This window comes from Aotus nancymaae, unplaced genomic scaffold (assembly GCF_030222135.1).
Source record: "Aotus nancymaae isolate 86718 unplaced genomic scaffold, 86718_ANA_hifiasm-v0.15.2.pri h1tg000043l, whole genome shotgun sequence".
Taxonomy (NCBI): Eukaryota; Metazoa; Chordata; class Mammalia; order Primates; family Aotidae; genus Aotus; species Aotus nancymaae.
Window position 1 is genome coordinate 15,592,013 of NW_026988457.1, and position 15,281 is coordinate 15,607,293.

At 38.7% G+C, this 15,281-nt stretch overlaps 1 protein-coding gene across 7 annotated transcripts in view; it reads right to left on the reverse strand.

Moving 5' to 3' along the window:
• ENOX1 (ecto-NOX disulfide-thiol exchanger 1) overlaps positions 1-15,281 on the reverse strand; it is a 505,667-nt gene that overhangs the window by 243,100 nt on the left and 247,286 nt on the right. Inside the window, exon 1 of one of the 7 annotated variants that reach the window (XM_021669316.2) lies at positions 1,305-1,382. The exons of the other annotated variants lie outside the window; for them this stretch is intronic. The gene's annotated coding sequence lies outside the window, so the exon portion shown is untranslated. Of the gene's footprint in view, positions 1-1,304; positions 1,383-15,281 lie in introns of those variants that run through there. 7 annotated transcript variants of the gene reach the window in all.

Sequence of the window (15,281 nt, forward strand, 5' to 3'; positions counted from 1 at the left end):
TCAACTCACCTGAAGCTGGGGCTGGCTGAATAAATAGCACCATTTGTGAGTGCCTCAAAGGCCTTGCTTCCTACTGAAGCACCTTCACAAATGGGGGCTTATCAGTCCCTGCACAGCCTCTTCCACACACACTACACATCAATGGAGAGGGCAGACTCAGGGCTAAAGATTTTTTTTAGTTAAAAAATTAATTGATGCTGTTATTTTGGAAGATGGTCATCTGTGAAATGTATTCAGAGAGGAAACAAATTTGGGAGGAGGAAGAAAAGAGCAAGAGTCCATTTACCATGCAGCTGGAAAAGGAGGGTACCTAAACTACAATAGGAAAGGCAAAAGAGAAGAATGGCATGCTGTCCATAAGAGATCCGGAGGGTTTTAGGGCAGCAAAGGAAGAGCATTGTTTTTTTCAGCTCATTGGAAAGATTAACTGGCCACAACTTTTTTAGTTTGAATTTTCCTTAGAAGTGCACAATATGCTATGCAACAATATGTAGCTTTAAAAGCACTTATAAGTAACAAACATTAAATAAAGTTACAAAGGTCTTCTCAATATCACACTGTTTATAAAATGCTATGGCTTCTCTCCACCCTTAGAAATGCAAAAACAAAGAGCTTTCACATATATTTTAAGTGGACTTCCACCAGTTTAAAACTTATAGATGAGTGACATAACAACTTTGATCTTAAGTAGATTAGATATAACTAAGTCTAAATATTTACTTTTATTTTAGTATAAATTTAGAAGTTTTTCTAAACCATGTTCCTGTTAATGATGATTTTAGAATTAGATGTTATGGTCTGACAGTGTATCTAATGTGAAGTTTGAAACGCTTATGGCATGTCTTTTTGTTTCTTTCATTCTTAGGTATAAGAATCAGTAATTCCTTGAGCACTATACTGTCAAAAATTCTTATCAGTTAAACAGAAGTTGAATTCAAAGCTAAGGTTCAATTCTCAAGGACAGGTGAATAATGAGCAAATAGTTTCTATAGTCTCAACAAATCCCTAGTCCTCAACTGGAGGGGTAAGTAAGATAGTATGGAAATTTTTTCCAATTGTCTATCAGGAAGATGAATCATCATCATCATCATCCAGTAGTGAATGATTTTTGAAGCAAATCATTTTTGGATCTTTGGGAGCAAATTGTACTGAGAAGGTGTATTTTATTCCCACTATACCCTACTGTCCAAGTGAATCACAACCTGCATATGTATTGTGCATCAATTATCTTAGGCAACGGGTACCAACAGACAAAGAGATTCTCACCATAGAAAAATAAATTCAATAGCATAAGAAATGCATACCTAACCTAAATGTCTGGTCCGTAGGCTGTCCATTCACCAATGATCTTTCTATGATGAAATCTCCAAGCACTTTCTCTCTCCACTTCTGCCATTTCAGAATGGCAAGGCAGAGTCAGGCTAGAATGTGTTCATTCTTTTGTTCAAATGGCCCTATAGCAGAGCTGTTTCAGATCTTTGCAAGGTCACGATTTGTCTTACTTATCTCCCCAAATGAAGTTTAGTTGGCTGGCTTCCTTCTGCCTCAGATTCTTCCCAAATGGGCATTAATCACACATTTTTTTTTTCTCTCTAATGAGTCTGCAGTTCTGAAACACTATATCAGAGAACATCCCTCTACTTTGTAGGCTTATGACTTGTGGCTGACCCATCACATTTCACCTTGACTTTTTGCTGCAGTGTTTTAGGGATGGCTTTAGTTTTTCTTGGCTCTATAACAGTCTGTTCCAATGCAGTTTCACCTTACTGATTACAGTCCTATAAAGGGGCATCAAGTGTCCTGGAGGCTCGTAGTTTCTACCTAACACTTTCATGGCCATCTTAACAGACTGCAAGTGTTTCACTGAAAACAGTAACGAACTGCTACTGTTCCATTGAAAAAAAAGCGTTGTTCTGTTGGTAAGATGTGGCATGTAAACCTAGATTTATCCCCCAATTGAACTCTTGTGACATTCAATTTATTACGTCTCTTCAGTCTCCCAATCCAATGGTTTTAATGACATACAACTTTGTGTGGCTACCACGTGCCTGGGATGGTGATTCTAAAGTAAGTTCCGTCACATCTTAGGAATTTCCAATAGTTTCAAGGCTGCCATTGTGATATTGTTTACAAAATTTAAATTAATTTGATCACTCATTTTGGAAGAAAGGTAATACTTTTAATTGATTACCAACTAGTAATTTATGAATAGTTGCAAGAATGATTTTGGTACTTCGTTAGCATCTATCGTTCCTATTGAATACCTGCCTCTTTAAATGATTCAAGCCATAATGCCTAATTTATCATTCACACCAATTTCTCTGCCTTAGTTTTATTATTTCTAAACTATAGAAAAGTTTAATATTCTTAGTGATGTTTATTTACACACAGAGAGGTGGGGAGTTAAAAATTATAGCTAATAAAGCAATCTGAATACCGTAGGTGATAATTACTATTATTTTATTTGGAAATGTAGTGTTTCCATTAAGGTACCCTGGGATCTTTGTGTTCTGGTAGATAATTATGTAATTAATTCTAAAACAGTGAATAACACTTGATATTTCTAAAAGTAAGTGTTGCCCTAGATTTCTGTGCCACACCTCAGTTGTAGCACAATATTTCATTTTCCACCATTCCTTTATAAAATAATATGATGGGAGCCAGGTGCAGTGGCTCACGCCTGTAATCCCAGCACTTTGGGAGGCTGAGGCAGGTGTATCACCTGAGGTCAGGAATTCGAGACCAGCCTGACCAAAATGATGAAACCCCGTCTCTACTAAAAATAGGAAAATTAGCTGGCTGTGGTGGCACACACCTGTAGTCCCAGCTACCCAGGAGGTGGAGACAGAAGAACTGCGTGAACCCAAGAGGCAGAGGTTGCAGTGGGCCGAGATCGCGCCACTGCACTCCATCCTAAGTGACAAAGCGAGACTCTGTCTCAAAAAAAAAAAATAAAATAAATAATATGATATAACTTAAAAGATATATAATTTTTTTCTCTCTAGGCAACTACAAAATCTTCCAAGAGATTCATGACCAATTATGAAATTGGCAGTTTGTACTTACAGCTTTTAATGAAGTCTGAGCACCGCAAAACAACCTGATATACAAAATGCCAAGGATAAAAGTACAGCTTTGTTTGGGCTTAACAGATATCTAACATGTTTCCTGTTAAGATATATTCAAGTATAAAATCTCATACCAATTTCATAACAAAATATATTTATGCCCAGTATTTCATTGGGCTATATAATGGGCCAAATAGTTTTTGAAACTTACCAAGTCTATGAAAATACTATTTGGCTTAAAAAATTGCACAGGGTACTCCCACTATTAATAACAGAACTTCTTCTAACCCTCTTCAATTTCAACAGGTTCCAGGGATACACACATCATGAATATAAGACCTACCTGTAACTGTCCACGAAATACAGATTCCTATTAAAGGAGGGTAGAGATCAGCTAGGTATTGAAAATCCTTCTTATTGAAAAAAAGAAATGGCTAGGTGTGGTGACTCATATACATAATCCCAGATATGAGCTCCTGTTTGTAATCCACTTTGGGAGACCAAGGTAGAGAGGGACTGCTTGAACCCAGGAGTTTGAGACCAGGCTGGACAACATTAAGCGATTTTGTCTCTACAATAACCTTAAAAAATTAGACAAGCATGGTAGTGCCCTCCTGTAGTCCTAGCTTCTCAGGAGGCTGGGGTGGGAGAACTGCTTGAGCTAGGGAGTGGGGGGTGCAGAGGTTGCAGTGAGCCGAGATTGCGACACTGCACTCTAGCCTGGGCGACAGAGTGAGACCCTGCCTTAAAAAAGACAAAACAAAAAAAAATCATGATTTTGTTTGATCTAGGTCTTCAGGCTTATACCTACTTCAGTAACAAAATAATTACAGTGAAAGAATCAGATTTGTTAATGTCTTGTAAAGAGTTGATACCAGGCCAGGCACAGTGGCTCATGCCTGTAATCCCAGCACTTCGGGAGGCTGAGGTGGGTGGATCACTCAAGGCCAGGATTTGAGACCATCCTGGCCAACCTGGTAAAACCCTGTCTCTACTAAAAATACAAAAATTAGCCAGGTGTAGTGATGTGCAGCTGTAGTCCCAGATACCTGGACGGCTGAGGCAGGAGAATGGCTTCAATCTGGGAGGCGAAGGTTGCAGTGAGCTGAGATCGAGCCACTGCACTACAGCCTAGGCAATAAAGTAAGACTCCATCTCAAAAAGAAAAAAAACAAAAAAACAAAAAGAGTTGATACCAAAGGAAGCTTATTTCCTATGGTATCTGCAACTTTCTTATTTTATAAGAACTTTTCATTAGCATTATCATGGTATATATTTATAGTAAAAATAAAGATACATTTCCATCCAAAATTCACTCTCCTATTCCATCACTAAGGAAACACCTAACTTCAATCTTCACATAGTCAGCACCATACTCTCTTGAGGTTACAGAAATGTTCCACAGTTTAAAACAAGATAGAAAATTGTGAAATAGGTATGCTTATGTATTAACTCTTAGATTTTTTAAGCAACTGTCTATTAATAGTAAGGGAGATATTTCTGCTTCCTGTAATGGTAAACTATGTAACTGCAGATAAATCTTCCCACTGAGGAACAACTAAAAATCTTAGTGTCTTCCATCAGTTTTGTAAAATTCTCACTATCATCTCTTCAAATACAAAAGGAGTCCAAAGGACATTCTCTGATTATTGTAGTGGGTTACTAATCTGGCTTCTAAATAGAATGGGTCCTATTAACTACTGGGTGTTTCATTTTATTGTTAAGGGGGGTGAGTGGAATCTGCAAGTTTAGGGGCAGAGTAGGAATTGCTCTGCAAAGTATAGTAAAAGAAAATACAAAAGCTGAAGGTTTTGAGGGGAAAGAAATAAGGAATCTTTGGTACCCACTCATGAAAAAAAGATGACTACAGAGAAAATCAATGACTTATGCAGAACTGCAGGTGGTTTCACTGGGAAGCATACAGTGTAAATCTCTCCTCAGCTCCTCAGAAATGTCAGCTAAGTCTATGTTGCTCCTTAATTCTTAGATAGGAGTAAGTCTGGCGGGATTGGGAGCACTTGGAGAGCTTCAAGAAAAGAATAAAAAGGTGGCTAATAATGGGGATTATATAACATCCTACATGATAATGCACAATAAGTTCTCAAATCTGTTAAATATAGAGGATAGTGATTATTCGTTAATGATCAATTCAGCTGATTGATGAGAAATAATAGGATTAAGGTTTTGGGGAAGAGATTTAGATTAGGCATATCATGGAGAATTTCTGATGAGATGACTGTAAAGTAGGGGTATTATGTCAAATAACACTAAAAAGCTCTTTCTCAGAGTTGGTGAGAAAAGCCATTTTCTGGAAACAGTATGGGCAGAAGATGGAGTTGGGCAAAGATCAGTTCAGATAGGGGTGATGCTCATATACAGATGCTCCTCAATTTATGATAAGGTTATGTTCTGATAAAACCCATTAAGCTGAAAAAGTAGTAGATGAAAATATATTTAATGCTGGCAACACAACAGACAGTCCCCAAATGACGATGGTTTGACTTACAATTTTTTAACTTTATGATGGTGAGAAAACACTATACATTCAGTAGAAACCATAACTCCATCACAGGTTGTAAGGAGCATCTTGACTTGGAGTTACAACCCAATGGAGTTCTGTCCCAAGAGCGTAAGTCGAACTATCCTAAATCAAGGATCATTTGTGTTTACAAAATTACTGAACTTTTTCCTGAGGTGTCACAGTTTTATATACATCATACTACATTGCACCTAAAAATAGATGCCATTCCTATTCTTTTTCCAGTTTTCTGTTAAGGCAGAAAGATAAAGGAGATATATACTTTCTCCTCCATGCGCAGGACTCTGTACCTTGCTGTATCCTCACACTTTGACTCATATTGTAATTAGTGTATTTCTAGCTCCCTAATAAACTATAAGCTTAGGATGATCAAGAAAATTAGCCATCTGTGCATACCCTGCGGCTAGCAAAGTACCTGAAATGTGGTAGGTGTTAAATATATTGTGATATATTAAATATATTGTGATTATATATATATATGTTACAAATTTATAAAATATATTTTAAATTTTATATAAAATATAAACATTTTACATGCAATTTCAAATGAATTCATGCATGGAGGAATTAAGAGATGAAAGTACAAATGAAGAAAAAAGGTAAAAGGAAATAATAAAGGAATAAAGGAAAAAAATTCTCAGTTCCACAGTCCCAAAGCTTGGAAGTTTAAAGCTAAAGAACATAATGGGGGTGGGGGAATTTTTCCGTAAACTAGAACACAGATGAATTTAAAGTGTTAAAGAATGACAATTTTAAAAAAATCTGTCAGATCTTTCAAGATAAGCTTCTGATATCCTTAACAAGACACCCTCTAAGCTTTAAGATTCCACACCTCCCTCGCAACCAACGTAGGGTCACGAGCAGGTTACAGTGATGTTCTCCTTTTGTGAGACTTCTTGCAGCTGCTCTTTGAATGAGCTGAAATCTATAAATAACTGCATCTCCAGACCCATTAAGCAGTACATTAGTGTAACAAAGGCATATATGTACAGTACTAAAGAAGTGAAATTGTTGGAAGAAAGGAAAATTTCCATTTGGCATGCACTGCAGAGGATGATAAGCGGACTTGACCATTTCTCAAACATGAAACTCCATTATTGGTTTGTGATTACATCCTCCATTTTTCTACTTTGTATAGCAGCCATTTTTTTTTTTTTTGAGACGGAGTCTCGTTCTGTCGCCCAGGCTGGAGTGCAGTGGCGTGATCTTGGCTCACTGCAACCTCTGCCTCGTGGGCTCAAGCGATTCTTTTGCCTCAGGCTCCTGATTTGCTGGGACTACAGGTTCATGCCACCATGCCCTGCTAATTTTTTGTAATTTTAGTAAAGATGGGGTTTCACCATGTTAGCCAGGATGGTCTCCATCTCCTGACCTCATGATCCACCCACCTCAGCCTCCCAAAGTGCTGAGATTACAGGCATGAGCCACTGCACCTGGCCCAGCAGCCAATTTTAAACTATAAATCATCACCTTTCCATCTTAGAGAGGAAATGGTTACTACATGGATAAGTTTTTACCCACGACATGTCTATCTTTGAAGAACTCTATATTCAGAGAGAGAGAGAGAAAGAAGGAGACATGAGCTGAAGGCCTCCTCTAAAATCATGCAATCAAACAAAATGACCAAATTTGCCAAAGAGACAACTAGCATGGGCAGGACAGTAGATAAAAATAATTTTCTTTTGACACAAAGAAAAATATTATTCGGCATTACAAATACAATTGTAGAGAAATGACAGGTAAGATTACTTTTCTCAGGAAAACTTTGCTTTTGAAAAAAGAATGCTTTATATTTCTAAATTGAAAAAATAACAAAAAAAATCTTGAGACCTTAAGAATAAAGAACCTCTCTTTCTATTAAAAACAGAAAAAAGAAAACAGGCTTTGATGCTACTATGGTAATCTGTAGAGACAGGGATTGGTACCATCGGAGGTTTCTGGAATCGACTGGAGGTTATGCAACTTATCCCCTGTGTGGAAGGGAGAGCACTGTATGGAATTTTAAAGTCTTTATATAGGCAGGTTTTAAAATATAGGCCCTTTCACATTTAGACTTTTAGAGATTTTTCTGAAAAGGGCAACATTATACTTGAAGACAGTTTATTAAATATGTAATGGCTCAACTCATTCCCCTCATTCATGGATATCAGTCAACCACATACACAATCTGCTGTCATATGTTGTTGTTTTCTACTTTCCAAAATACACCAACCATAAAAAAAAGTGATCACTGCTAGACTCTGATGGTGAGTGAATTATTAAAGAAAGAAATATCATCGGTAAACATAAGCCTGGATCCATTAAAGCTAGAAGAGTCCCACTTTAGGCAAAGGTTTTCTAAACCCCTGGGATTCAGGACAAACACATAACAGGTTCATAGAGCAAGTCATCAAGGTTTGAAGAATCAGGTAAAACCTGAGTTTATCAATTCTTACTTCTCCCAGATAAACATGTCTCTAAAATGTGTCTGACAGGCAACTGTCCAGCCTCAGCTAGCGACGGGTGTGGCAGCTCCATGTGCCAAATAGTCCTAAGAGTTCACCGTTCTCCCTCCTGAGCACTTACCTGAAGAACGGGAGATCTAAATCTAAATTCTGTCCTCAAATCCTACTTCTGCAGTTACATGTGGCCTTGGAAAAGTGACTCTTCTATCCCTGGAATAGGGATACTGAGGCTTAACTACCATCTTACCTAGCCACAGACAAATTTATGAAAGTAACTAAGAACATATCAGATAATTCTTGCCTCCCCTTATCAAATTTTTTCTGCGTTTGCACTCCCTTGATTCTCTTCACATTCACATTCTAAAAGTTCTAAAGAGTAGACAATGTAAACAGAATGTAGTAACTAAATAAATGCCTCAACTGAAATGGCAAAGCTATGGACTGTTGAGACAGAGCAAGAGAGACAGGAAAGAGTTGTCTTGAGGAAAGGATAACGCCTCTGGGACAAGACTTCGGGTGGATTTCAGGCTTCAAAGAGGTGAATTCTATAAACCATACACATGGCCACAAATCTAAGAATAATTTTGTATGCATGCACAGTACAGAAAGGCAATGTTGGTCACATCCTGGCCTCTTCAGCTGCACTGATACACAGAAAGCAATTTCTGTAAGCATTACTGTCTTCTCATATAAAGGAAATCAGACAATAAATAATTCTATAATTTGTGCTGTTTTGTGATCAGTTTTTTCATTATGTACTCATTTTATACCTTGACCCAACCGTGGAAAACATTAAGCTACAAAGTGGAACATTCTAATTGTAGTGGATAAATAACTGACCCTTAAATGGTGGCAAACTGGCAAATTAGTTATCTATTTTCCAAAAAGCCCTGGTTACAGCCCTTTAATTTATGGAAATCTACCTGCAATAAAACCCAGATCAGACCAAGACCAGCCTGAGCCAGTTGCTCATCCTGTTTAACATTTCTCCTAGTAGGGTCACAAAGAACATGTTAGTTACTCTTTAAACAAATGTGCTCTTAATGATGCCACTGCAGCATGATGAATAAAGCATTAGCCCTGCAGTCATGATTGCCCTGGGACAGGGAGCTTTAGCAGAACACACCCACCTTGCATGGATTGCCCTGGGCCAGAAACCTTGCTTTATCTTTCTCTAAATGACTACCCACAGCCCATGCTCACGCTCCGTAACCAGTGAGCAAGAACAGTGGAGCCTTGAGTCCCCTGCGATGGTCCTTTTTACTTCTCAGAGCCTCATAAATAGTATGGCTATATCATTAGGGGTAACCCAGAAGGTCTGGTGGGGTAGTTAGGGGAGGGCTATGGGGGCACAGGAGCCTGATGCAAATGCCTGCACGGCAGGATATCCAGTTGGAAAGTTCTAGTTCAGCAGTGAGCGTTCTGAGGAAATGGGTCAAACCTTTAGTGCTGCTCGTTGTATCCAGCAAGATTTTAATGAAGGTGCTCAGAAGAGAAAAAGGCCTGAGTGTCCAAAAGGGGTAATTAGGCTCCTGAGGCTAAAGGCAGATTAGGGGACACAGAAAGGTGGTTCCAACCTCCAGGGACATACATGATTCAGAAGCTGAATCCTGGTTATTTCTTGGTAAAAGGTCTTTATGTTCTAGCTGCTTTCGGAGGACAGGCATCATCAGAAACAGAAATTGGCTACACCTAGTGATCTCAGCAGTTCCTCATAACCCAGAAAACCTCCACGGAGGCTCCTACCCCCATCAAAAGAGAACAAATGCTGATGGAAAGGCTCCAGCACTGAAGGCAAAGTTGAAGGGCACTACAAAACACTGCTGCTACAAACCCAAGCCCTCTACCCTCTGTCTTAGTCACAGATTTGCATAAAAAGTTGCCAATGCCCTGTCCTCCACCCCCACGGTCCCCCGTTAACACATTCTCCTTGTCAATAGGAGGAGATACTTGCCTCTTGAGAATGTCACATAAAAATCCTTTCTTACAAGGGGATAGCATTTGAAGAACTAAGCAACTCAAATAGTCTCTTTTTCTACTATAGTCTTCCAGACCAAAGGATCCATCTGCCTCTGAGGAACCAGTCTATCTAACTAGGGCTGTGTTCTCGACTAGGCACTAGAGGCATAGGGTCTACAATAATACTGGAGACCTGAAAATATTTTGTGTCAAATGCAATGAAAAGCATGCTATCTAAAACACATACTTAACTAAATGTCTATAAATTGCATATTATGACAATTCTAATTATCAAATTTAGTATTATCATAAAAGTCATTATAGTTGAAAACCATTTGCAACTGGGCTATCTCACTTTGCAGAAATTACTGAGTCTGTACAATTGCAGAGAAATCAGAGCTGGTTTTAAATGAAAGTACTTTTTGTAGGCAAATAATTTCAAAAGCAAAATGATAAAAAAAAATCCTTTCCAAAATTTCTATAGACAAACTTATACTTAAACATCAGATGTGAATGCACTTGTTATGTTTGATCTGATATGCAGTAAATACATCTGCTGCTGCCTATAAAGGTTTTAAATGACTGACTGTGTTCTGAGGCACTGTCTCCTTCCTGCCTACTGTGTGGAAGATAAACAAAGCTGTATTTCCTCTCAAATTTGCCAAACTCAGTTTAGGTCAAATGCCAATCCATTATTTATTCACGGATTACGTAAATATTGTGGAAAAGAAGGAGGAGGCATGAGCAAAAATTCACCTTAAAGAATACAGATATGAGAGAGAAAAACATCTGGCTCATGGTACTAAATGCAATTTCATGTTAGCTTAGAGTCATCATATGTATATATGGTTTTATTATTTATAAAAAAAGAAATCGTGCTGAATGTACTTTGTGGGAATTGCAGTATATTGCTATTGCTACCAAGGTTTTTATTTTCACAGTTATGTGGCTTAAACCCAACCTAAACAAATATTTTAAAAGAATTCCCACCAGCATTATTACTTTTTTTCTTTCTAGTGTTAATGAAAAAGATCTTCTGCTTTTCAAGTCCTCTGATATCTTTACTCTTGAGCAATTCTCAATTTTATGGCTTATAAGATAATGTTTATTGAAAAATGACAACTTAAGAAAATAACCAGCAACTAGTGGTGGTTAAACAGTGCAGTGTGTGAAGTGCGGGCATTTGAGAACCGCATTGTCTATCAACTCCAAACATTGATCAGGCCTTGACTATTATGGCAATTAGGATGATGATTTTATTACTTGCACACTGAAGTAGACATGTTTTTGTATACTCATCCAAGTTGTCAACTTGACACAATGTCTACCACAGACAGAGTTTTGCTAATAAGGTAAAAATAAGGCAGATGTAACAGTGAGACACATAATTAACATAAAATGAAATGCACCATCATGTCCAGACTTCTCACTGTATGATCTCCTAACAACATACCCTTATTTTAGTAGGGGTCAGCACCTTCATTCAAACACACTCCCTAAACTCTTGCTACTATTCTTAACTACTGGCTAATTCACCATCCTTTTATCTAAGGGTAAAACTTGCACAGAAATGCAATGACACAGTTCTCTTCATTCTGAGAATAAATATCAATACACACTAGAGAGCTGGGAAATTTTTTTTAAAGTATTATTGCTTATACATGTAATGAGTTCAAACAAAGCTAAAGTCTATAAAGTAAAAGGCGAATGCCATTCCCTTACTTCTTATCTGCCAGTCAACCACACTCCCCAGAAGCAACCGCTGGGAAAATAGCTCACTATATAGCAGCCACTGTGGCAAGCAGCTCACATCCTCCATCTCATGAAAAAGACTCACAACAACCTATAAGACAGATGTTATTCCAACTTTTTACAAAAGAAATAAACTAAGGTCCAGAAGGCTACTCCTTTGGATTTTTATTCAAGGTCAGAAAGCCAATGAATGGCAGAGCCCAGGACTCAATGTGTCCTAGCCTGGACCTCTGTTACAGATTTGAGGAACTCCAACTTTCTCCAGCAAAGAGTCAGACTAGAAGGTCCCTCTGGGTTTAACTGGCTCTAATGAAAGAAAGAAGTCTAAGTTTTTTGTAAAAGTTCCATTTCCGGGGGGAGATGCATTTATGCAACAGATCTTTATTAGATGTTGACTGTATGTAGTACGGTGCTTGATACTAAGAACATAATAGTAAGCAAGACATAGACCCTGTCTTCAAAATGATTGCAATAATACAGTCAGGTAACTAAAAAAACTAAAAAGCACTGTCAGACATGAACTTTCCAAGCATGGCAAATTAGATATTCTTAGGAGCATGCCTCTTATAAGAAAACAACAACTAGATTCTGGATAAAACTACCTATTTGTGTATTACCTTCTACTAGGCTTGGTAAAGGAAACTCTGTTAGACATCTGCTTCTAAAAAAGAAAAGAAAACAAAAAAGTTGGCTGAAACCAGAAGGATGAGCCAGGAGTATTAAGTTGCTTGGAGGTAAAGGGCCAACATCAGCAATGCACCAGGCGATACCCTGCCACGGCAAGGTCAAACCCTGGTCTGAGGTTCTCATGGCAATCAGGACCTGAAGCTTTGTTACACCTTTACATGGCCCTTACCCCAGTCAGCCTTCTCAAACCCTCGACTTCAGTTCTAGAAGTAGGTAAATGAAAGAATCTAGGCAAATGAGCAGAAATCACTGCTGAAAGACAACTCAAGACCTGTGCTTTATTAAAAGGCACAATTTTCTTAAATAAGTCAGAATAATAATTGCATATTTAGAGAAACAAAGAGAGAGAACAAACATATAAAGTGTCTACTTAAGGTTGATCTGTAACCCAAATTGGGCTTAACTCTGTCCAAATATGTATATTGAGGGTAAATTGGTAATTTGAGCTGAGAGCTTGGGATAAAAAAGGTATAAACATCATCACTATCAAGGACTGTCCAGGTCCATTCTCCCTGTGTCAACAGCTTCTATTTGCAATCTCTAAATCACCCACACCCTCACCACAACCATACTGCCTGATGGAATGCAGTAGTGAGTGAGGTGGATGGCAAGGTAGAAAGACTGATCCCAGCTTTATGTATAGAAAGGCGGGAGATGGAGTAGGGTTACTATTACTTTTTCTTACCTCATCCCCTTTCTGCCAGAACCTTTTTCGGTTCTACTTCTCTTTTTTTTTTTTTTTTTTTTTGAGACGGAGTTTCGCTCTTGTTACCCAGGCTGGAGTGCAATGGCGCGATCTCGGCTCACCGCAACCTCCGCCTCCTGGGTTCAGGCAATTCTCCTGCCTCAGCCTCCTGAGTAGCTGGGATTACAGGCACGCGCCACCATGCCCAGCTAATTTTTTGTATTAGTAGAGACGGGGTTTCACCATGTCGACCAGGATGGTCTCTATCTCTTGACCTCGTGATTCACCCGCCTCGGCCTCCCAAAGTGCTGGGATTACAGGCGTGAGCCACCACGCCCGGCTCACAGGTTCTACTTCTCTTAATGGTACAAAATACATTATCTCTAACACAAGCTATCTCATCATGTTGGCAGCTAGCTACAAGGAAGAGGCCTGGAATGCAGTTCTCCTTCCTACCTGTCACTGGGAACACGAGCTACAGAAACTAGGGTGGGAGGTACTGTAGAGCTGGGTAAAGCCACAAGCTGAATAAACCAGAAAACCCAACTTCTGACTCCTATCCCAAGGGATCGTTGATATTCTGAAGGTGCTGGGAGAGTGAGGATCTATGTCAGTTATCATGTGGGAAACTCAAATCAAAGTCCCCCTAGGTGCTGATTAGAATCATCACCCATTGTGGCAGCTACTTTTTCATACCCAGTAGAGACAAACTGAAACCCTGAGAGCTGATCTGGGCAAGTTGCTTTCTCTGACTCTCCATAAGAAACGTGCAAAGCAGTTTGGCAGCACAATTTGCATTCCAGAGAAGAGCTCCTGTCACAAGGACCCTGTGGGCCGGTTTCCTGAGCTTTTCCACTTGATGCTTTCAATCCTCATCTCACGAGTCATTGGAGAGGCTAACGTATAATGCCTTTTGGAGGAGCTGAAAGGAATGAAACATTACTAGCAAAACTGTCATATATTTTGAGAGTTAAAATGCAGATCCCTTTAGATAGGCCCTCTGAAAGAAATTCTTTTGACTGCAGCAGCAGCAGCAAAAACTCTGCTAAGGACAGCTTCATGAGCACAACTTCCCAGCCACTATTCCCACCTGCAAAGTACATAATCAGGTCTGCATTTTTTTTCTACCAGTATTTTGCTTTGATTCATTGTTGGTACACATGAGAGCAGAATAATAAAGTAGGTAGTTTGAGCCTGTGTGTGATGGGGGTTCAGCACCTGCATCACGGTTTGGTTTGTATATTACTCTGGTACAGTACATCAAATGCGGAATGACTTGTGTAATATGAAACTCAGAGCAATGGCCAGCAATAGCAGGGATCTTCTGGACATGTAATCTGCTGTTAGAGCACATGCTTGGGAACCAAAGAGATGAGCAGGCCATGTTAGGAAGGGCGGCAAGAAGAAGAGAAAACATGAGTTACTATTAAAAATGTGATGCAAAATAAAATGGAGGTTATAGTCATATCCTTCCAATTGTATTGCGCTGAAATTGTTTCAAGATTTGGAAGCTCCCTTGCTAAGCTAAACTGCAAAAATAAGATTAGATGAGGAGAAAAGGTAATTTCTGAAATATATTAAACACAATACAATTACTGTACAATTATATATGAAATCCAGAAAAGCATATTTCCTTCATGTTATGTGATCAGTTTTGTTATAGTTGTATGTTCTTATTTTATGCTATCTACTGGTTTTCTTGTCTTTGCATATTCTTGATGCAAACCAGTGAACGCATATAAAGTGTAAACAATAGGACCTCAACATGGAGCCTACCCAAACGATTTAACTGTGTAGCATGGCTTGTCTTGTCCATTGTGCAAGCAACATGCATAAAATATACATTTTATATGTTACTGAGGTCTGGCTGATGTGGAGGAAGAAGCGTGAGAACTAGGATGGAGAAGAAGCTAACTCCGTCTACTCTTTAGTATCCTCCCTTTATCTAAAACAAAACAAACAACTGATCAGCTACTAGTGAATAACACACTTAAATTTACTGAGAGGAAGTAGTTAAATAGCAAAACCAAGATGTAGAGGTTAAGGGAAGGTTGTTTTGCTCCTGTCCATTGACCTACATACACTGAAGCGAAATTGGGAAACTGCGGCATATTTGGTCACAAGGTCTTTCTATTTACATTCATAAT